This window comes from Notamacropus eugenii, chromosome 6 (genome assembly GCF_028372415.1).
Source record: "Notamacropus eugenii isolate mMacEug1 chromosome 6, mMacEug1.pri_v2, whole genome shotgun sequence".
Taxonomy (NCBI): Eukaryota; Metazoa; Chordata; class Mammalia; order Diprotodontia; family Macropodidae; genus Notamacropus; species Notamacropus eugenii.
The window spans coordinates 58,901,479-58,925,684 of NC_092877.1; the positions used below are offsets into that span (position 1 = coordinate 58,901,479).

Below are 24,206 nucleotides of genomic sequence, written 5' to 3' on the forward strand. Positions count from 1 at the left end.
CAAATTTAATCTTTATTTGATATTCAGAAGGTATTTCAATACCACCATTATGAATAGTATTTTACAAACTGAAAAAATATAATTAAATTTTCTACATTTTTATATTAAACAAAAAAATAGCCTACAAAGTAATTACCATCCTAAACACTGCATCTACGCTCAGTTAATTACTTCCTTTTCACTCTGTAGCAATCTTCACACAGAGTCACACTAGAATTTACTTCAGCAAACACTTATTAGGCATCTACTATGTGCAAGGCATTAATGATAGATAGAAATAATAAAAAAAATACAGTCCCTAACCTCAAAGAACTTACAACATATGCAGAAAACAACACATCATAAATGAATGAATGAATGTAGATTGAGTTGAAAAGGGAGACTACCAACAAAGGGGTAAGGGTACAAAGTGGGAATCTGGGAAAGTTTCACATGTTGAAATGTGGCACCAGAACTAAACTGGAGAGAAGGTAAAGAATCTGAGGGGCAGGGATGAGAAGCAAGTACATTCCAGTCATGGTGGACAGCTTGTAAAAATGCCAAGGAACAAGAAATGGAACGTCAAGTTCATAGAACAACTAATAACATAGTTTGCATGGAATGTAAAGTGGGCAAAGAGGAGTAATGTAAAGTAAAGTTGAAAAAGTTGAACTAGGCTACAGAGTTTGTATTCCCGCCCTGGAGGCCATGAGGAACCACTGAAGGTTTTTGAGCAAAAGAATGATGTGATTAGACTGATACCTTGGAATGATTATTTTAGCAGCTGTGTGAAAGGGAGAATGTAGAAGGAGGAGACTGGAAGCAAGAAGACCAGTTAGGAAGTGATAAAATAATCCAGAAGAGAGATGATGAGGGCCTGAGAATAGAATAAAGGGGCCAAAATCAAGATGTCATGGAGATAAAATAATAAGAGTTGGCAACTAATAATTATGGTGGGAAGCTGGGGTGGGGAGAGAGAGGGACAAAAGGGAGAGGGAAAAAATCATGTATATCCCCAAGATTGAAAAATTGTTCAGTGCCAGGGCTGTTGTTGTGTTTGTCCTTCATTATTTGTCCTTCGTTTTCACAGAGTACCATGACATCAGGGAAATGATGACATGACCTGCAGCTGACTTTGATCTGAGTGAGATAGGACTGTGCAAGGTCATCAGCCTCACTTTCTCCTCCAGAGCCATCTGGATCCAATGACCAGATATTTATCAGGATGCCTGGAGATGGCCCAGGATGCAATAGGAGACCCTTGCCATTTTAGACTAAGGCCTTTTTCAGGTTCTCACTTAGAGTGAGACAACCCCCCATTCAGTGAACAGGCCTCTTTAAGAAGTGAGTAAAGAGGAAAAAAGTGAATAAAGGGATGGCCCCTTTAACTAGGAAAAAAATCATGCTGTGAGGAGAAGACCTTCAGGGTTGCCTTTCTAAAGATAAACAGTTACCATTGACATTCACTCTAAGCCAGGAAGGCCCAAAATACAGCCATTAAGTGAAGCTTGGCCAGGGACCTACTGTAGTCCAATCTATGTATGTCAGAGTGAACTGGGTTTAAATCAAGTTTTTCAATGAGTAGGGGATTGGCGAGGGACGGGGGGTTGACAATATACCAATAACATGACAAGGACTCAACAGCCAGATGCTATTATTAATCTTTCCACAACCTCAAAAAAGTATAGGTGGCTTTACAATGCCAAGGGGACTTTGTCCAGTTTTCAGTTTCTGACAGAACTATTCTGACACTGCTACCACGTGTAAACATATACATATAGACACACATATATATAAAATATTCTTTGGATTTTTCTTATTCTACATGGTCATATCATTAAAAGAGGATAAGATTACAATACTGTCTCATATCTCTTAGAGATGCTCCAGTAGAAGGAGAATTGGGTTAAGAGTCAGAGGACCTGGGTTGGAATTTTAATAAGCAGTATCAGTTTGACCTTACAAGTCACTTAACCTTAACCTAGGTTTCATTTTTCTTATTTATAAAATGAAAGGATTGTACTTGATTCCCCTTAAAACTTTTCTAGTTCTAGATCCATGATTTTATGATCTTAAATATTCAGAAACTTCCTCCTAATGCTTCTTTGTCTCACTCCCATCCTCATCCTCTCATCCTCAAGAATGCAGATCCACATATTATAAACTAAGTAAACAGAATAGATGAACTCTCTGTCCTGTAGAAATTTCAAATAAAAAATATGTGATGATGGAAAAGTATACATAAGGCCATATGAAGAGACAGAGCTCTAGAGCAACAAACTAACTCAGCAGCAAAAGGTAGGCTTCTCCAAGTCTGCTCACACCATGAGAGACAGGGTTCCCCTAAAACCCATCTCCACCTATATTCTTCCCCTCTCTTGAAGAACAGCTCAGTTATTACCTCTCCTCCATGAATCCTTTATGGACTTGAATCACACCCACTCCCAGCTAGAAATGAGTTCCATCCTCCTAAAGCTTAGGCCACTCACTCTATTGACCTCTAATATTTATAGATTAAACATAATTATTATAATACAATATAATTTAATAATATCTATAGATTTAATAATTTTCTAACTTTTACTCTATTCATGTAAAATGTTCAACATTCCTCTCCCCTGACTGGACTGTAAACTTCTTGATGGCAGAGAGGCACATATATTCCCATCTTTGTGGCCCCCCTGATTTCCAGAGAATTAGTATGTGATATTTTTGAAACGCTTATTACCTATGTTTTTCATAATTTACCAAAATATTACAGTCAAGTTTGTACCCTCTCAACTGAGAAGTCCTTGACAGAACTTGTACTCATGGTGCTTGCGGTATAATGGGGAGATAAGGACAAATGCAAATAACTCAAAAAAACCACAATACAGTCCAAGTGAGAAGCTGGCAATCCTATAACCTCAGTCAGAAGATGTGGTGCTAGGAGAGTGACTGGTGACTAGCTCTATCCTTTCCATCATTCCAGTTAGTGCCAATATGCTGGGTATTATTATACACAGCAGTTTTACTTTATCTCCTTCAATAAATGCCTTTCCAAGCAAAACAAGTTTCATCTAGTTAGACTTTTGTTGACATCAAAATTACTACTTTATTACAGAAAAAAGTTATATTCAGAAATTCTTTGTGAGAGGAAAAGAGGGGAAGGAGAGGAAAAGATCACATATGATGGGTTAAATAACAAAGATAGAATACTAACTTGGAAGCTATTTCTTAGAATTCTTCACTCTTCTACTTCAGCAGTCCTTCTAACCACATCATAACTAAAGAGCATGCCATTATTAAATAATACTAAGCACCTACTTGGACATTAAAACCCAAATCTCCATTCAATTGGGTTATTTTAGTTTAAGAGTCACAATGCATTAGTCATCTTTATTTGCACTGCTGACTTACCTATGGATGATCTGGCTTATTTAATTCAGTTTTATTAGGTGGATTCTTTGATCAGAAATATAATCCTGTGAAGATTTGGCTGTTTTTCTGGAGTTGTAAACTCAATTATCTATAATAGTAGGAGATAGGAGTATTGCTGTAATCAAAGTCTCCTTTTCTCCATCCATTTCAACTTCATCTTCAACTAAACTCTTTAAAACAGTTGCTATTAACAAATTACTAAAAAGATACTTACTGCTAATGAGCAACATAATAAAAGCTTAGCAAATGAAGAAAAATTAAGAGCCTTCATAATCTTGAAAATGAATAAGCAGTCCCTAATATTCGTGAGTGGGTTGTAGGAATTTTAAAACTGCTTTGGAAAATGTGAAATTTCTCATCACATATAAACTTCCCAGTTAAAACAAATTCTTAGAGCTTTTACAAATACTATTAATTTGCTAACTTCTGGCAGCTAGATGGCTAATTGCTTCAGTCTTTGGTGCAGAAGACAGCAGGACTAGACACATTTGCCAAAGATGGGGAGGGAGCGAGGTAAAAACAACAAACTTATAATACAAGAATTAACACATATATTACTATATATCCCAGTATGTATTATTACACACATAATATAGCTTCCTTTAGTGTAGGGATCCCAAATTTTGTTCTTTTTAAAAGGCAAATTGATTGTTTTTCTTTTTAAAAAAGTTACTAAAGAGAACAAATGACCTCAGGACCAGGAATACTTTAAGGCTTGCCTATCTATCTGTGTGACCCTAGGTAAGTCACTTAATCCCTTTATACACTAGACCAGTGGTATCAAACTCAAGTAGAAATGGGAACCACTCATTTGTACATAAGGATCCTGTGGACAACAAAATAATTTAAGTTTTAAAATGTAATGTTATCAGTGTTTTATTGTATTTTGTTTATTCTGTTAAATATTTCCCAATTACATTTTAATCTGATTTAGCTGGACTCTGGAGTGTGGTGTATCTGGCTGAATTCGGCCTTGTGTTTGACCCCCCTGCTATAGATAATTCTTCAAGACTATAAATTGCAGAGAATGAGCTGACAAGCACTGGCAGAGGGACCTTCTTTATAAGGGTTCCCCAAATAGTTAACACAAAGTAATCAATTCTCTCTCCACCCACCTCCCTCCATTTCACTACCATATATAAAAGTTTAAGGAATTTACTACCCTTCTGATTTTCATATTCCATATGGGTTTACAGTGGCATTCGATGGAAGGCCACATCGTGCAGTGGTTCTAACACATTAGCAAAAGAGCAAAGGCCAAAAGAAAGAAAAAAAAGTCTGGAGCAGAAAGGTGTCTTTGATACTATTCCATCTACCAATCTGCAGAGGAGATTCAGGGAAGTATGCCACCAAAGTGTGGGGCGGAATAACCCTATTTCAATTACCTGGTGAATAAGCAATTAAAAGAAAAGCATATAGGCTTAAAGATGGAAAAGCTTTCAAGTAACTAAAAATTCACACTTGATTGAAATTTTGTCAGCAGAGTCAAGTAAAATCTTATCAAATCCATTTTTTTTCCATAGATATGGCCATCTTTGAATGACTAGATGAACAATACACAAATTTAGACAATTTAGGGTCAGGCAAAAGACCCAACAAACCAAACAAACAACAACAAAAAACCCACCCACCTGTTCCTGCTTTTCGCACAGGTAAAGAAAAAACTTTACCAGAAATGAAAAAAATGGAAGTTAAAAAATAATCAACAGACACAAAAAACCCCACCCAAATGTCAGAAACAAAAGCACTGACACAGTCATCATTTAACTTGTCCTTTATGAGAGATAAACTTAAAAGGTGATCAGTGAAAAATGGACCACACTTTCAGAGGTACTAATTTAAAGCCTTAAAACATTTTTACTGTTAGCCAAATATTGTGGGAATATAAATTTATTTCCTTCTAATTATAAGTGAAACTACTGAAAAAATTTATACAATATATTCCACACTCAAAGAATTTTTTAATAATCCATTCTATAAGTACTCTCCAACAGTACAAACAATTAAGTTGTATGAAGTAGTAAAGGATGCTGATTTCATTATCACTTGCATATTCTTGATGTATTTTCATGCCAATAAATTTTAGGTCCATATTTACAAAATTCCCCAGCATGGAAACAATCAATAACTAAAACTCTGAAAGGTTGAATTTAATTACAACCCCTCCCCCCCAAAAAAAATTTGGTCATGTTACTTTCTTAAAGCTTTTCTTGTAAAAACCCATTTTAATAGTATTTAGCGCCTCAGTTTAGATCCAAACCCAATAAATCAATGTATGTAAATTATGTAATACTTCATAATAGTTTTCAAAGTACATTCATTTTGATTATCTGATTTGATCCTTAAAACAACTTCATGAAGGAGGTTGGGCAGATAGATGTTAGTTCTCAGGTTACCCATGAGGAAACCAAGTTTAGAGAGGTTAAGAGACTTCTCCCAGGTCAAAGGGTTAGGAGTAATTTAAATCCAAGGAAATTAGAGTAAAGATAGAAACTGGGCCTGTGACTTCATTGATAAAGAGAATTTTCAAATGAGGCAATTTGGGCTACCTTAGCACCTTCTCTAGAATTTAGAGTCTGAGAGAGATGCCCTGGTCACACAGCCAGTATGTGTCAGAGGTGGTACTTGAACTCAGGTCTTCCTGACTCTGAGAACAGCTCTCTCTTCACTATTCCCAGATGCTTTTCTTGAAATTAGAGTACCAAACTATATAAAAACCATCATTTGTGAAAAATACTTTTGTAAAATAAGGCACAAATTATCATAATTACAGAAGACATAAAAAATGAATTTTCTGGATATTAGTTCTAGCTTCCTAGAACTTCTACATAAAAAGTATAAGCAAACCATACAGTATAGTGTAAATTCTTTGAAGGTAAAGACAATTTTCTTTTTGTCCTTCCCTAGTACCTAGCACAGAGTCTTGGACTTTGTAGGCATTTATGGAAAACTTATTGAATTGAATGAAAATATTTTCAAATGCACCACATTAGTAAATCTTAGGTAAAATGTTTGCTTTGTAACATGTATTCAAATATGATATTTCCTGCTTCTCCAGAGTGTCAGCAGCCAAATTAGGATTTTCTGAAAGAGAAATGCTACATTTCCAACTGTCACAATTCATAATCTTATTGTGAAATAAGAACCATAACACCACATTGTCCATAACACCACATTTTTAAGGGTATATTGCTTAAAAAATAAACAATTATTCAGCAAAAGAACAATTCAGTAGCTGATTCTAGAATTTCAGGAGTATTATCAAAAATGAGGTGAGGTAAATGATATTAAAATCCTCAAAATGGCATCACCCAATGAGGGAAAAGAGATCCTTAACAAGACTCATTTTGAACTTTGTTCAAGTAACTAGTCTTGGAACATTTGACCTTCAAAATGCAGTAAGGCAAGAGATCAACAGTCTGTTCCTTTAAATCCGTTAAAGGGTTTTTTAAAGGTGTTTTGGAATGGCTTCTGTAACTCAGAAATTTGGCATGTAAATTTATTACTTGGGAAACAGTTTTATCTACAAATCTTATTCTTCAGTAGTCTCGACTCCCTATTTCTCTCCACTGATATCCGAACATCTGACACCATGCTTTTTTAATATCACTGCAAACAGGTAAAGTCAATAAAATATGAAAGTAGATGAAAAGAAACTTCGGTCATTAAAGTATGTAATCCAGGAAGTAATTTACAAAAGCTAAGTATGGTTAAATATGTCCCAATAATCTTATTCTCCTCCCTTACTTCTAAAAAAGTGCACAGCTTGACCCAATGAGAAAAGGCTGTCGGCAGAAAGGGATCCTACTCCGAACTGGGGGAAGAGAGTTTACCAACACAACTTAGTAGGCACCTTTACTCGGTAACACCACAAACTGCAAGCTATATGACTGTTGAGTAATGTGCAGTTATTTCAATGACGGCACATTTTGCTCTCTCCAAACAGAGACGCTAAGAGGTCTTTAAAAGTCGATTAGGAAGGAGTACTCTTAGGGAGCATCGGCAGGAGGATCAAATCCCTCCGAGAGACTTTTTGGAATACTCTTCCATTAAAACAGCGCAAGGAGTTTGACTTTGTTGGTCTGTCACTTCTGCATTCAGCTGTAACCTTCGCCAAACCTTGTGCCGCACCCCTTCTCCCCCGCCCACTCAAGGCCCGCCCAAATAGAGAGCAATTCCAAGTCACCATAGGACACCGTCTCCTGTCAGTCAGCCCCCCCCCCTCCCCTAGCAGTTCCTCCAGCAGCTCGCTCTCCGCGGTTTCCCTTCAATAGGCCCCTAAAGGACAATGCTGCACGGGAGGGGGGAAGGAGGGAGCGGAGAGGAGCCGGGGGGGAGTCCGTCTATGCGGCCCAACAGCGCGACGGACAATCTCTCCGGCTCCTTGACAGCGCAGCCCATTAATTGCAAAGTCATCTCGGAGCTCAAGGCTCCCTGCCCTGTTTACCCTCTGTCGCCTTAGGATACCCGGGAGCACCAAGGGCTCCGAGGGGAGGGCATTTCAGTCCCCCCCGCAGGCCCCGGGAGGGAGCGACAGCGCCGAGCCTCTCTCGGCGGAGTCCAGAGGGGCCCCTCTCCCTCCCCGACCCCCAGCTCCGACCCCACTTTCCGGGCAAGAAACGGCCTCGAGTCCAAGGTTAGCCCATTGTGCGCGGGCAGAGCTGGACCGGCCTGGGGGACTGAAGGGTCCTCCGGCCGCTGACCGCCCGCAAGCGCAAGCCGAGCCGGGTCCGCGGAGGCTGACCAGCTCCGGGCGCCGAGCTGCTCCCGCGCCCTGCGGGGCCGCTGTCCAGGGCCCCCCGCCCCCCTCGGCCGGCACCGGCTCTCGCCTGACGCACCAGAGGCCCTCGGCCGTGGGCATCATCCCCGACCTTTCCCGGGTCCCCTCTTCCGGCTCCTGAGGCCCCGCTGCCGCCCCCGGGAGGCCGGGATGCCCATCCTCCCTCCGGGCCCCGGCGGCAGGAGGAGGAGGCAGGCCCGCAGGCCCCGAGGATCAACAAGCCCAACCGTCCCCGGCCCGGCCCCGGCGGCTCGCCCGCCCCCCCAGGCTCCCGCCCGCCCCAGACGGTACCTGCCGAGGCTGCGGGGAGGGCGGCGGCGGCGCCGGCGGGAGCGGCCCACAGCGCAGGCTGGCGGGCGGCCTCTCGCTCCGACCGAGACCCCCGTCCCGCTGCCGAGCGCCCGACCGGCCCTGGCCTGCGCCTTACGTAAACCGGCGGCGGCGGCGGCAGCGGCGGCGGCAGCGGCGACTCCGGCGGCGGCTCCCAGCGCCACTAGGCGGAGGGGAGGGGAAGGGAGGGGGCAAGGGAAGAGGGAGGGGGACGGGGAAGCCTCTCCGCTCGGTTACCCGGCAACTGGCCTCAGCGCCCCGCCAACCAGGTGATAGCTCCATATCCTTCCGCTCAGACACCCGGGATTACATCAGAACAGGGTCACATAGTCCCCTCCCCCTTTAGGGCGGAGAGCGAGCAGAGAGGAAGGGAAGGAGCGGAGGAGAGGAGAAGAGGGAGGAAAAGAGGGCGTGAGAGGGAAAAGAAGAAAGAAAAGGGGGACAGGGCGACAGAACGGGGAACGGAGGAAGGAGATAGGATAGCCAGTGTAAAAGGGACGGCTGTGGGAGAGAAGATGGAGCGGGGGGGGGAGGGATTGGGGGGAGGAGTGTAAAGAGCTTTGCAAAATATACGGGGGAAAAGCCAAATTTTCTTACATGGGAAATAAATGTGCAGAAGTGAAGGTAGAAGGCGAGCTGGAGAAGGGGAGGTACTCCTCCTTTCCCCCCTAATTCTGCTGTACATGGAGAATAGCAAAACTCGCAGAGACACTAGCAGGGATCGCTGTCCTTCTGTAGCCCACCCTCGTGTCTGGAGATTAGGAAAGGGAGAGGGAGCTGTCAGCTCGTGCAGCAAACCGCACCTCTGACTTCATTCATTCCCCTCTCCAATGAGACTTTTGTACTGCGCCCCCAGTCCGCCTCCAGCCCCTTCAGGCCGCTCTGCATCCCCTCTCCTCAATCATTACCTACGGGAAGATCAATAAACTGGCAGAAATGACAGCCCTCCCCTCCCATCCGGCTGATCAGGTGTGTGTTACAAAATTTCAACGCCTTCCTCAGAGGCTTCACCTGTCATCTCCCGTCGTCTTTATCCTAGTAGAGAAGATGGAAGCATAGATTTCTTAAACCTGGCTGAAAAGCAGAACTCAAAAGGTTGATGCTATCCATAAAGGAAAATGAAAGTAATACTGAAGGATATGAAAGTGAAAATCCAGTTGGCAGATAAGCACTAACCTTTCCCTGACTCGCAACCTCTGACCCTCCTATTGTTCCCAGAATAGAATTTTCAGAGCCTGAAGAGATCGTGGAGGTCACCGATCCAACCCCCTTGCCTTTACAGAGTAGGAACCTGAGACTCGGGGAAGGAAAATGACCACTGTCACCCCGAAAATACAGGCCTGATTCATAAAAGCAACAAATCAATTCCACAGCCACAGCGGTCATATCTCTCCAGCGCTCTTTTCGTTGATCTTAATTTTTTTTGTTTGTAAACTTACATAAGGAACTACGGAAGTTTATTAAATTTGTTACAAAGATAACACAGAGACCTCGTTTGTATCCCTCTGTTTTTCCCTGAAGATACTTGACCGACCCAAGGCACTTTGCTACTGTAGTTCTGAGGAAGCTTGGAGATTGAGGGAAGAAAACAAAGAAACTTTGAAGCTTGTGAAGGGTAACAAGTTATAACGCTATCAATCTCTTACTCTGGCATTTGGAAGGTATTGTCCTTTCCCAAAGCGCTCCTAAAAGCTCATAGTTAATTACCTTCCCTTTAAGAATAAGGATTATGGGAGCTTTCTTGTTCCTGGTAGTTAAGATTCCCGGGGTACACAGCTGAAGCCAAGCAACTAGAAGAAATTGAGATGTCAGAGTAGTTTCACAAAGTACAATTGGTTTGGGAGAAAAATTCTAATAAAATCAGAATTTAATAGTGCTTATGAGCCCTATCTATAGAGAATAACTCACCTTCTGTGATCAATAAAACAACTGGAGTAAGATCAGACTGTCACAAGGAAAAAGATCACATGGCATATATAGTTTCTTAAGGTGAACAAGTAATAACAGCAGAAACATGGCAGCTTTGATGTCAGTGCAGTGGTTATATACCTGGCTAGCAACTAAAAGCAATTTGAGTAGTTTTAATCATAGAAAGTCCATAAGTTGAGTGAGGAAAATCTGAGTTAAAATTCAACCTCAGACACTTACTAGTTGTGTGACCCTGAGCCAGTCACCTAATTTCTGTCAGCCTCAGTTTCCTCAAATGTAAAATGAGGATAATAACAGCACTTACCCCTCAGGGTTGTTGTGTGGTTAAAATAAGATAATATTTGTAAGTGTGTAACACAATGTCTGGCACATAGTTGCTGCTATAGAAGTGTTTCTCCTCCTCCTCTTTCTTATCTCTGTCCTCAAGTCCTTTATGTAAGGCAGGGTATTCATCACCACCCACAAAGAGAAAGTCCCATACCAATGCACTGTGGAACCTGGGTTACATTATGCTGCTGCTGCTGCTGTTGTTGTACAGTGAAAATAACTCTGGACTGACATCTTTTATGAGTTCTGACTGCGATTTGGAACTCATAAATCCCGGAGACAGAAGAAAATTTAGAGATTATCTAATTTATTTTATTTTATAGATGATGAAACAATGTCAGAGAAATTAAGTGACTTGCCTAAGATCGCAGAGCTAGTAAATGATAAAGACTGGATTTGAACCCAGGGAAAAACAAGTCAGCCTGGTTGAAACATCAAGGTACCCCAAGGGTGAGATAGGACACAGCATGTGCCAAGTCAGTCAAATCACTACCACTACCTTAACTGTCATTCCGTTCTCACCCTGATGGAGACAGTCTGGGACAGTCTTGGGTATGACCTTTTGACTGAATCCAAGTTTTACAAAACAATTCCTTTTATTAAGGGGATTTGGTGAAGTTTGGATTTAGTCAAAAGGCCATACTTGAGGACCTAGAGAGCCACATGTGACCTTCAGGCAGCAGGTCCCCCACCTCTGGCCTGGGACTTTAAGCCCAAACACCTTGGGAATAATAATATCTCTTTCCTCCCTCTCCTTGTCCCCAACACACCCTGACCCATACCTCACAGCCATCACTGAGAGGAGAAAACATTGTGAAGAAGAGGTCTATCTTCCTCATCACCACCAAGTAATAGCTGCTGGCCAAATAACAACCATAACTGGACAAGTGCAGGAACCCTGGGAGCAGCAGCAACACCCAGATCACCAGTCTTCTGTCCCAACCCTTATAACCATTGTCCAGGGAAGCAACTCTTAGGGACAAGGAGACAGCCATCCCCACCAACTGCCATCCAACAGGTAATATAAGCCAGTCTTCCTGAAGCAGCAAGACACCATGAGGGAAAAACAGTAGGCTGCAGGTTCCAGAATAAGTTAAACCACCACTTTGACCACCATATCTTCTCAGACTCTGATGGACACAGCCAAAGAGATAGCCATCCTCCAAATCCAAGAGCCTTTGGAATAGCAATCCTTCCAGCCCAATGTTGAATCAAATGGTTGGACATTAGAAGCTGATATGATTTTATCAGTGGCAATGATATTAAAGGAAAGATATTACTTTTTGCTTTGCCACTGTATCTAATTAGGATGTGAGCACCTTGAGAGCAAAGACTGTCTTAACTTCAGGGCTTAACACAGTGCACTGCACATTGTGAGAGGTTAGTAAATGCTTTATTCATTCATTAAATCTCTGCCTCTAAGACACTAATCCTAGCTTTGCCATTAACTAGCTATGTGATCTTGGGGAAGTTACTTAAATTTTCTTTGCCTTCGTTTACTCACTTGGAAAATGAAAGGATTGGATTAGGTTGCTAAGGTCTCCTCCAGCTCTACAATTTTATATTCTATGGTCTGTGGTATAAAACTATGCTGTGTCCTGTCAAGCTTAACAACTATCCTATCCCGTTGTGAATAAACAGCCTGAATTCATGGCACAGACAAGAGGCAAATGGACAAGTATAGAACTAAACTTTCAACTGCAGTGTTCTAGGCTGTATAAACCTATACTTGCAGAGAAAGGAATATACAAATACCCAGGATGGCCCTTAAAAAAAAACAACACTCTTGTAAAACATTAAGATGCATTGTTTTATATAAGTTGCTACTAACTATTGCTGCCATTTAACTCACAGAAATCCTTCCTTAAAACCTTGTCACGGACTCCATTACGTTATATGTCATGATTTCCAAGGGGCAAACTTCTTTGATTTATTTATTTCATTTATTCCTTGGTGTTACTTGTTATTGTTTTTCTCCATTCATTCTACGCTCTAACCAACTTGGATTGTTCTCAGTCATCTAAAGGAACGCTACTCTCCCTATTCTGTGCCTTTTTCTTCCTTTTGCTTCAGGTACTAGAACATAAACTGGAGTTGGAGCTATCCTGAGTTTGAAACCCAAACCTGCCACTCACCAGTTGCATGGCATCGTTTAAGTTATTCACCCAGTCTGGGCCATAGTTTTTACATCTGTAAAATAGGGTTAAGGATCCTTGCCTCGACTACCACACAAGATGGTCATGGAGATCAAATCCAATAATATAATTTATGAGAAAATGCTTTAAGTGTTATGTAAATGAGTTATTATTCTCCCAGACTTTTCCCTACTGACAAGCATCAAGTTCATCTTTCAATCAATATTGATGTGACATTTGTGTTCAACCTTAGTGCGTAATGTAAATACCTTATATAATTGGTTTGACAGTGTTTGTCCAACTGCTCATTGCGCATGTCACTTTGCATATTGGTTTTATTTTAGGTTGTAAGGCGCCTCATGGAAAAAGTATTATGGTTATATCAGCTTAACTTTTATACCCAGAATCGAATCATAAATAAGCAGCATTTCATAATTGTATAATGATAATCCAAAAAGTTCATGGAAGTTTTACTATACTTAATATTCAGTCCTTAATATGAATGCCCTTGTGTTAGGGTGTCACTAACAGCTGTTTTAGTTATAGGACCTATGTAACAAGAATGCTTTCCCCTTGCCCCACCCCCAAAAATGAGGAAGGGCAAAAAAATGTTTTTAAAGACCCAACTGACATTGACCTTTTCCCCCATTTCTTTTTCTTTTTCATTACACAAAGTCAATACTGCAAGCCCCATGGTATAATCTGTGCCTAGGACTTGAAGTACACATGATGTTCTCCAGAGATTAAACACAACAAAAGGGAGGTAAAATATACAGGGGAAACCTCTTTGTCCACTAATAAGGTCTGTCCAGGATATTTATATAGTGACAGATTAGTTCAATGAGCTGAACTATTTAGTTCACTGCATATCACAGTTCTAGACAATTGGCATTCTTCATCCACTTGTTTTTTCCTATTTGGATAGTTAATTCCAACTCTTTTGAGTGATTATAGATTTCATTTAAGAGGCTCTACAATGTTTTAATACTTGATGCATCTAGAGGAACTCTTTTATTCATACGAAATCCTTCTTCATTTGTATTCTATACGGGACAGTCTCTATGACAACAGTGGCAAACACCTTTGGTGACTCTTTGTTCTATGTTTTATTTGATATTAATAATAAAAATCATTGATTAAAGTTACTGCTATTTGGAAACATAAGAGAAATCTTGTATGAGATAACCTGAGAGGGTTTTTTAGAATATGCATACATACATATACACACATGCATAAATGCACACACATAAGCACATGCACACATAAAATATACTAGATATATATGGTGTTACAAAAGTCATAGTAAAGTTTAATTATTTCAGAAATAAAAATCCTACAAACTTAAGAAATATCATTTGAAAGTTTATCTAAATTTCTTTCATACTTAGTTTTGTGAATTTTGAATAATAAATTTTTAATTCTAGCAAGATGGTCATTTTGCATTGTATGTATAACAATTTCTGAAACACTTTGTCAGATCCATGGATTAGGAGAGGAAGTCGCTTTTCTTGGTTACCTCTATCAGCTGATGTATTACCATTAGATTTTTTCTTGTGGAAAACACACAGGTTGAGAGGTAGACAGTGTGATGTAGCTGATAGCTTGATAACCTCAGAGAAAGGAGAGTCTGGGTTTATCTTACACCTGACAAATACTGGTTTTATGACCCTTGGCAAGTCACTTAGCCTATTAGGACCTCATGCAACTCTCTAAAATCATCAATTGCAGAACAGTTGCCAATCTGCATAAACAAAGGGAATTTCCTATGCCAGTAAAATCACATAAACCAATTTTTTAAAAAGGATATAATCATCACTTTTGTCATTACTATTTGAATCAATCTTAGGGGCATCTACCTTAGAATATGTTCCACTCAGTATCAAATAGTGTTATAGAATAGCATGAAATTAATATTAATTGAAATCCTTTAACAGAACTGTATGATCAAAGACGTTAAAGATTCATGTAGATGTAGTAGATTTCCAAATGAACAGTGGAGGAGGCATTCCAATTGTACTATATCTGGTGGTTTATGTGTGGCCCTGAAATTTCTGGCTGGTTACTTCCCCAACGGCTGTTTTTGTGGGACACTGCTAAGACTGAATGAAGCAAAGCAACTTCTAAGTTGGACTCCAATTGGAAGGACTAACTGGGGGGGAAGGGAGAACCAGGGACAGAGATCACAAGAACCCATGAAAAGTGGCAAGGTTCGGTTAGGAACCAAATGTTGAAGGGAATTTGACTGGAGGTACTAGAAGGTTGTGTGATCAGGAAACCTTCCCACAGAGTGGGAAGATAGTGGTTTGTTTCCCTTTAGAGTGCCAGAAATCATCCCTTGCTCCTGTGGCATCAAGAGATGGTAGATTTGTATTAAGCCAATGAATTTCCTAATTTCCTTTTGTACAGCTCAGAAGCTAAAGAAAGTGAGCAGAGAAACCTGACTTTCCTAGGGGCTAGGGAATTAGACTTGGAGCAATTGCTGCTGCTGTGGCTGCTACTGCTGTTACCAAGCTTGAACAAAAGCTATTTGATTTAGCTATCATAAGAGGTCAAGAAGATTAAGAAGAAAAAAAAAAGATTGTCTTCCAATCTTTCCTTGACTGGAAATATAGTGGCTACTTACAGCACAATTCCAATACTGATCACCTGAAAGCTTTAACTTGCTCTGTTTTTCCAGTCTGGGTTGGTATGCCCTTCCTTAAGCAGCCTGATAACCCTCAGCACCCTGAACTTTGCCATGTTGGTGCGGGAAATAGTGTGGACACCCCATTGGCATTACCTCTCTCGAAGCTCAGAACTCATGAAATCAAGGGATTCACCAAATCTCAGCTTCTCCAGCAGCAGAGCCTACAGGAATACCTTAGTTGGCTTCAAGGTAGCTTTTTTTAAATTAGTCTTTTTTTTTTTTTTGCATTACTGTTGCTTTCCAATGCTTTCCAATGACCACTTCTCTTGTAACAAAATATATTAAGCAAAACAAGCCAATGCATTGACTTTGTTTTACTACATGTCCCAACTTGTAGCCCACCAATTCTCTGCCAAAAAGAGAAAAATATGCTTCACTGTTAATCCTCCAACATCTGACTTGGTTATTGAATTCAAAGTTCTGAATTCTGCATCTTATTTTCCTTTCCTTTAATTATTTGTGGTTATCCATTGCCTAAGTTTTTTCTTGATTTGGCTTATTTCACTCTGTGTCCATTCATTTTAAGTTTCTCCAAATTCTCTACATTTGTATTCTATTACATTCACATTCCACAATTTGTTCAGATATTTCCCCATTAATGGACATCGATAGGTTTCCAGCATCATAAATTTAAAGCTGGTTGTCTAGTCCGACCTCTGCATTTTACAGATGAGGGACCTGAGACCCAGAGAGGTTAAGTGACTGGTATATAAATTAGAAAGCTAGGATTCAAACCTGCATTCTCTTTATCCATATCCAGCACTCTTTCCATCATACTATACTACCCACTCTGCTTCCAGGTTTTAGTTTTAGTTTTTGCTACCATGAAAGTGTTGCTATAAATTATTTTTGCATATATGAAATCTTTTCTTCTGTCTTCTACTTCCTTGGTATATAAGTTGGATTGATGAGTATATATATAGTTAAGACACATTTCTAATATAGTTCCAAACTATTTTCCAGAAGGGTCAACCAATTCACAACTCACCAATGTTCCCCATCTTCAGCATTTACCATTTTATTTTATTTTTGTCATCTTTACCATTATGATGGGAAGGAAGTAAAGATCTTAAAATTATTTTAATTTGCATTTCATTAATATTAGTGATTGAAAATATTCTTTCATACTGATGTTGACAGCTTCTATTCTTTTGAGAAATGGCTTTTCATATCCTTTGACCATTTATCTATTGGGCAATGAGTCAAGGGGATTGATTAACTACACACTGGATGTAGGAGGATGTAGGAGGAGTTTCCACTGAGATCAGGGCAAAGTGACTCAGCTGAAACTATTTAGTCCTTGTGTAGACCCTAGAGATAGAGAGAGAGAGACTACACTTACCCTATTACGGAATCATGACAATGTGATAGTTTTGTGATTAATATTTCTTAGAAAACAGCATTCTCATTAAGAAAACAAGTTAATTGTGATATTTTACTAAAAAAGATCTTGAAAATGTAAAACTATGCCCTAAAAACATGGATAAAATGTGAAGGAGAGGACTTTAATTGGGGCAAACGAAAAGTCCTACACTTGGGATCAAAGAATCAGTTCCACAAGTACAGAATCGGGGAGGCATGGATAGATAAGAATGTTATAAAAAAAAGAACTAGGAACATTACTGGAATGCAAATTCAATATAAGTCCAGAGGAGGACATGGCAAGCAAAAATCAAATACAGTTTTTGACTATTTTAAGAGAAGTGCAGTGCCCAGAAAGAGGAAGATGAGAGTCCTGTCAGAATCTCTGGCCTGACTAGACCACATCTGGAGTGTTTGGGTTCAGCTTGGGACACCACATTTAGGAAGGACATTTTGTAAATGGGAGCATACCAAGAGGCAGGTGATCTTTATAGTGAAGGAGATGGATCTCCTATTGAGGTAGACCTGATTGAAGGAGTCAGGGATGTTTGGCTGGTGGGAGAAAAGAAGTGATATAATAACTATACTCAGGCTTTTGAAGAAGAGAAATTGGAGACATTTAATCTCTCTGATCTTCATTTACTTATCTTAAAAATGAGGATGATGATATTTGTGCCATCTCTTTCACTGGCGGTCATAAACAGATAGTGGATAGATCTGTGGTTTCCTTGGTATGGGAAATTTCCTCTACCAGTTCAAGTAAGCACTTTTTCTCCAACTAACAATCCTGGAGAGTGTCCCAAAGCACAGAAGGGTTAAATAACTGACCACATGACCAATGAACAGAATCTATGTCTTTCGGACTCTGAAGTCAGTTCTCTCTCTACTATGTCTCACTGCCTCAGTTCATAAAATGAGAGATAAATATGAGTTATTATCATAAAATAGTTTCCTATAAATTTAGTACTGGACTTTGAGCCAAAAGACCTGCATTTAAACGTGAACACTGGTGAAACACAATTTCTGTGAACTTCAGTTTTCTCATCTGCAATATAAAAAAATGACATTTGCATGGCCCACCTCCCAGGATGGGGTATTTCTGGTATTCAGGGAGTACTAACAACTCTGCTCCTCTACCTCTGGTGACCACCTCTCATCCAGCTTTTATCTGTGACTCTAAGAAACTAAAGCATGTATAGCATCCAAACCCAGGTAGAACCATCTGTGGAGAGGGTTGATCTGTTGAGCTAAACCAGGTTGAGAGCAACCAACTGGCCTCAAAATCATCAGTGAGTTAGGAGATGTCTATCCTAAGCATGCAGACTTCCCTCAGCAGAATGGGTGGATGAGGACAGTTTGTTCCAATGATCATGAAGGTAGCCCGAGCAGGCACTGTGGAGGGCTGAGAGCTTGGTCAGATATTGAAGATACCAAGGTTATCCACTGCATCCTGGGTCATCGCCAGTCATTTTGACTTTCATCTTGCTATTGGACTTCAATGACTCTGGAAGAAAGAGTGAGGTTGACAATTTTGCACAACTCTGCCTCACTTAAATCTAATTTATGTGCAAGTCATCACTCCCTGATATCATCAGTGCTCTGAAAATAATTTGTAAACTGAAAATAAGGGTGATTTATTATTTTCACCCTTGTTCATCTCCCTGTCACTTGTAAATACAATGTAGTTAATGTTGGAGGTGTCCATTTCATCTGGATTTTTTAAAGATAATTTTTTTGGTTTTTTAAGTTTCTTCATGGGACTTAAATTTAAAATATGAACTTGACTTGTCCATCAGAAGCTTGTCAACAGGCAGTCAATGTTGGAAATGATGTTATATCCTAGAACTATTTAAAGAAGATGAGTGGGTGGATTTGAAAGAAGTCAACCTTTCTTCTTCTGAAAAGGACACCCTCAGCTGTAAATGGGAGTATGGGAGGTGGTACAGGAAAGAGCAGCAGAAAAAAGCAGGAACAATTTTTTAACATTTAAAAGTAGCATCCAGTTACAATAAAGTCCTACTGAAAGGTTAAAAATTAAACATGTTGCTTCTCTCAAAGCAGGCTTCTTTGGAGGAGAGATTATAAGAACTCTCCACCAAGCTAAGAAAAAAGGAGCACAGTTAAGTCTAGAACAAGAAATTAGGTTGAATCTAGTCACTGAGTGGGTAAGGCAATAAAAAGGCCTTATGTAATGTAAGCACAGAGAGATATGTGATTCAGGGTCAAGCTATTCTACACTGTCATTTTTGTGTGAAGCTTTGTCTGAGACTGAAGTCCATAGTAAATAAACACTGTGTAGTAGTTGTGAGCAGAGCTATCATTTGCCCTTTTCTTATCTTAGTTTGTTCCCTGTAAAACTGATGTAATAGTCATTTTTGAGGCAGATAGATGGCTCAGTGGATAGAGTTCTGGACCTGGAGGCAGGAAGACCTGAGTTCAAATCTGACCTCAGACACTTATTAGCTCTCCTGGGTGTATCATTTAGCCTCCATTTGCTTTAATCCACCGGAGAAGAAAATGGTAAAATACTCCAGTATTTTGGCTAAGAAAACCAGTGGACAATAATGGCATTCTATGGTCCATGGGGTCAAGAAGCATCAGACACACCTTAATGACTGGAAAACAAAATCATATTACTAAGGCAGACATTTCAATTTAATTATAATTCTGACACATTTAAATGGGAACATGGCAGGGTTTAGAGATGTCAGATTATAAAAATGGTAGAATTGTATTATTATTGTTATGATGAGTACTGGTAGTTGTAATGATAATCATTTATTTGCATAGTTCTATGATAATTCTCTCAGTAGATCTTTGCTACATAAAACAAGTTGAAAACTCAATATTCCACTTTAGAGAAGATTCCTTCTCAGTCAGTCTTGACAAGTCTCTCTTTACCTCCCTCCCTCCCCCTCCTCCTCCTCCTCCTCCTCTTCTTCTTCTCCTTCTTCTCTCTCTCCCATATATACACATAAGTGTGTATATAAATTACACTGTGTTTAACTTTTATTCCTGTCTTTCCATCCCCAGTATCTAGCACTGATATCTAGTAAGTGCCCAATAAGTGTTTATTGGATGAAATGGAATTCTTTCCCAATTCTTCTCCGCTGGACAAATGGTCAAAGAATAAGTGATGAGAGGGTTCCCTGCCTCCTTCGTACAAGTGGTCTGCCAATCTGGAACATGCTCCCTCCTCACTTTCCACCAGAAAAACATAGTCCCCGCCCCCCACCCCCAGCCCCCTACCCCCGCACATTTCAAAACATGGCTAGGGTGGCACCTCCTGTACAAGTTATTTTCTGATCCCTCTAATGATGTACACTCTTCCCCCCCTTGAAATTATTTTATATATACTTCACCTATTTTTCTGCATGCATGATGCATTCTCCCAAGAGAACGTAACTTTCTAGCAGACTGGAACTGTTTCTTATTGGTTTTTTCTCCCCAGTACCTAGCTTAGTTCTTTGCACCTATCTAGTAGGCACTTAATATACGAATCTGAATTGAATTGAAAGGCAAGTGAGGAGAAAGAGAAATGAAGGAGCAAGAAATCTGCATACCACCCCAAGATAGTCCAAAAGTCACTGTATTGGATTAAATGGAATACCACTTTTCTTCTAAAAAGTTTTACATAGCTATTTATGGTATCTCATTTATCCTCAGCTCACACAATGAACGCTCAACTGCTGATGACAGACTGACAAATTTACTTATGAGGGAGGCAAAGACTGCATTGCTACTCAGATTTTGCAGATAAAGAAAGTCAGTAATAATGAGGTTATATGATTTGTCTTTGATCTTTCAATTAGTGGCATAAAACTTCATATATGCTCAAATTGGTGGGTTGGTTTTTTTTAAGTTCATTCAAGCAAAAATATTGCAATAACTTCATGTCTAGAATGTAGACCCTCTTTGGAAAATTTCACTGTCTATTACCTTGAGGAAGTCACTTTAAGCTCTGGGTCTAATTTTCTGTCTGCTACATAATAGCAATAACATATTAAATTATTTATAAACTGCGGGGAGGGGTTACCAAAAGACTTTGAAGGTCTCTTCCACCTTCATCATTCTAGGATAGCAAATAATATTTATGTCCACCTATGAATATTCTTCAAAAGACCAAAAATTTATGGTCTTTTAATGTAATTTACATTATTCAATTTAATTCAAATTTACATAATTTAATTTATTTTATATTTACAAGTGGAAGGGAACTTGGAGGACATCTTGCCTAAGCCCTTTCATTTTGTAGTTAACCCCACTTAGGTGAACTGATTTGCCCAATACCACACAGGCAGTAGTAAGAAGCAGTGGTAGGTTTCCAACCAAGACCCCTGCCTGACTCTAAATGCCTCATTCCTTAAATTGCCTAGTGCTATATTCACATAAGAGTGGTAACAATAATTCACATTTTATGTAATGCTTCATGGTTTGCTGAGTACTTTACATGCAGTAATCACATATACATATACATTTCAGCACTTCAAAGATCAGTCAAGCAACAAGTGTTTATTTTTAATTAATTAATTTTTAGTTTTCAACATTTGCTTTGATAAGATTTTGAGTTCTAAATTAAGCAACAAGTGTTTATTAAGCACTTACTATGTCCTAAGTACTATGCTAACTACTATTACCAAAAAAAAGGCCAAAAACAAGTCTTTGCTCTCAAGGAATTCATGATCTGACGGGAGAATAGTAATCACGCACATTTACATCCCGCTTTACAGTTTGCGAAGGGCTTTACATGTATTATTTCCTCTGATTTGTTTCAGCAACCCTAGGAGGCAGGTCCTATCTGCATTTTGTGGTTGCTGACAATCATTTGTTTCAGTTGTGTCCAACTCTTTGTGACCCCATGTGGGGTTTTCTTGGTAATGATATTGGAGTGATTTGCCATTTCCTTCTCCAGCTCATTTTGCAAATGAGGAACCAGGGTCAACAGGGATAAATGACTTGCTTAGGGTCACTTAGCTAGTAAGTGTCTGAGGCTGGATTTGAACTCAAGAAGATGTCTTCCTGAATCCAGGCCCAGTTCTCTATGCACTTCACCACCTAATTGCCCCATCTCCATTTTACTGATGAGGAAACAGACAGTTAAGTGATTTGCCTACGGTTACACAATTAGTATATGTCTGTGACATGATTCGAACTCAAGTCTTACTGACTCCTTTGCTTTAACCACTAAGGCACCTCACTGCCATCAAAGATTTGTGGTTTAAATCAGAAGTACCACCTTCAAAGGAGCAGTCTTTCCAAAGATATGGCCCCTTGAATTGCCTTTGATCTCTGATAAGTTCAACCAACTTCTTTAAGATCAGAATCCTGAATTAAATTTTCTTCAGTCCCTTAGCAATCAATTTCTTGATGATAATCTTCTTTAAAGCTAGTTACACTGATCCTTGGACAGCAACATGTTTGCCAGAACTTTAGAAACTTTCACTCCTTTGGCATAGCCATCCATGCCATGATAAAGCTTTAGACTAGGATTTTAGTGGATAATATGTACATATACACATATAGATATAGACACATATGTTGAAATGTATATAATGCATAATGTAAATAAAACATGCAAATTAATATGTATACATACAAATCCAATACAAATACATGCACATATCCATATGCACATGTCAATGTGCTTGTGTCCATATGCATGGATAGTAACATTTATGCATACATACCTATATGCATATTTCATATTTATATACAAAAAAAGTAAAGAGATTGGACTGATTGTCCAAAACCTTTTTATTAAAGTTACATTAGCTTTTAATGTCCTACTCATAGTGGATAGAAGACCAGTGTTGGAGTTGGAAAGACCTAGGCTCAAGCGTTAACTATGACACAATACAGCAGTCACATAACCTCTCAGTGCCTCAAACAATTTCCTAAAACTATGATGAACTGGAGAATTGCATCACGGGAAGGAGTTCCACACTGGGAGTTTCTTAAACTGATGAAAACATCGATTCAGTCCCTTCTCACTCCCTATCCCTCTCCTAGAGAAAACAAAAGCCCACAACAGACAATCTTGGTCAAAGCTGCAGTATACAAAATTACAAAATGACTGTACCAAAAGGGAAATGGAATACAGGGTGTCCCAAGAGGCTCAGTGTAGCTTAAGGTTTAACTGCATGGAGACTTTTGGGACACACACACACACACACACACACACACATATGTATATATTATATATACACACATATGCATATAATATATATTTTTTCATTGTATCAAATGATCAATTAAAAACATATACTTAATATACACATATAAAATGTACAATATAGAAAATATATAATACATTAATATTAAATTTATTAAAATAAAATAAGTATTAAAACACAAATATTTTAAATTTTAAATTAAATTATATTAAATATAATTATATTTAAACACAAATATATACATATATTTTAATTATTAAAACAAAAATATATACACATATATTTTTATATATAATACATATATTAAAACAAATATATACATATCTGTATGTATGCATAGAGAGACCTTAAAGGTTACCTAATATAAATGTACATATGTATGTGTGTGTGTGTGTGTGTGTGTGTGTGTGTGTGTGTGTGTAGTGTGTATGTCTCTGTGCATGTATCTTGCATTGAATGAGCAAGTATCATTCATTTAAAAATGATATATAGAAAGGATATTTACGTATATCATAGGAATGTATCATAGGAAACAGAGCATTCATTCAACTAACATTTAATGACCATTTGATATGTACAGCAGAGTAGTACCAAATTCCCTAGCCTATCATTCAAGGCCTTTTGTGGGCCTGTATCTTCAACCTTATCTCCAACTACTCTTACAGTGCCCCAAGTTCACTTTAGTTTAATCCAATCCAAACTGATCTAATTCAGTACAGTAAACATATTAAATGGCTACTATAAGCAAGGATTTTTCTCTGATCCTACAGGACCACTTAATGTAGTTAGAATTTCTCCTTTGCCCAGCTCTTGTTCTATCTTGTATCATAATTATTGGCAACTTTTATCTAGTAATATCATTTTATTATTCCAAATAGTGGTAATATTCTTTAGTAGTAATTCCTTTGGTTTCTCTTAAACTACCTACTGAAGAATTGCAAAACTCATTAAAATCCAGAGGAAAAACCTCCAGAAAAAGACATGGATGGACAAGTACCACATGGGATAAGAAAGTGGGAAGGGACTGTGATTGGCACTGATTAGCAGGGGTTAGCATGCCAGTGAAATCAGTCAGGTAGGAGAAG

At 39.2% G+C, this 24,206-nt stretch overlaps 1 protein-coding gene across 1 annotated transcript in view; it reads right to left on the bottom strand.

The window, feature by feature from the left end:
- Positions 1-8,679, bottom strand: part of KIAA0232 (KIAA0232 ortholog) — a 115,834-nt gene extending 107,155 nt beyond the window's left edge. Inside the window, exon 1 of the mRNA XM_072620175.1 lies at positions 8,471-8,679. The gene's annotated coding sequence lies outside the window, so the exon portion shown is untranslated. The remainder of the gene's footprint in view (positions 1-8,470) is intronic.
- Between the last annotated feature and the right edge of the window lie 15,527 nt (positions 8,680-24,206).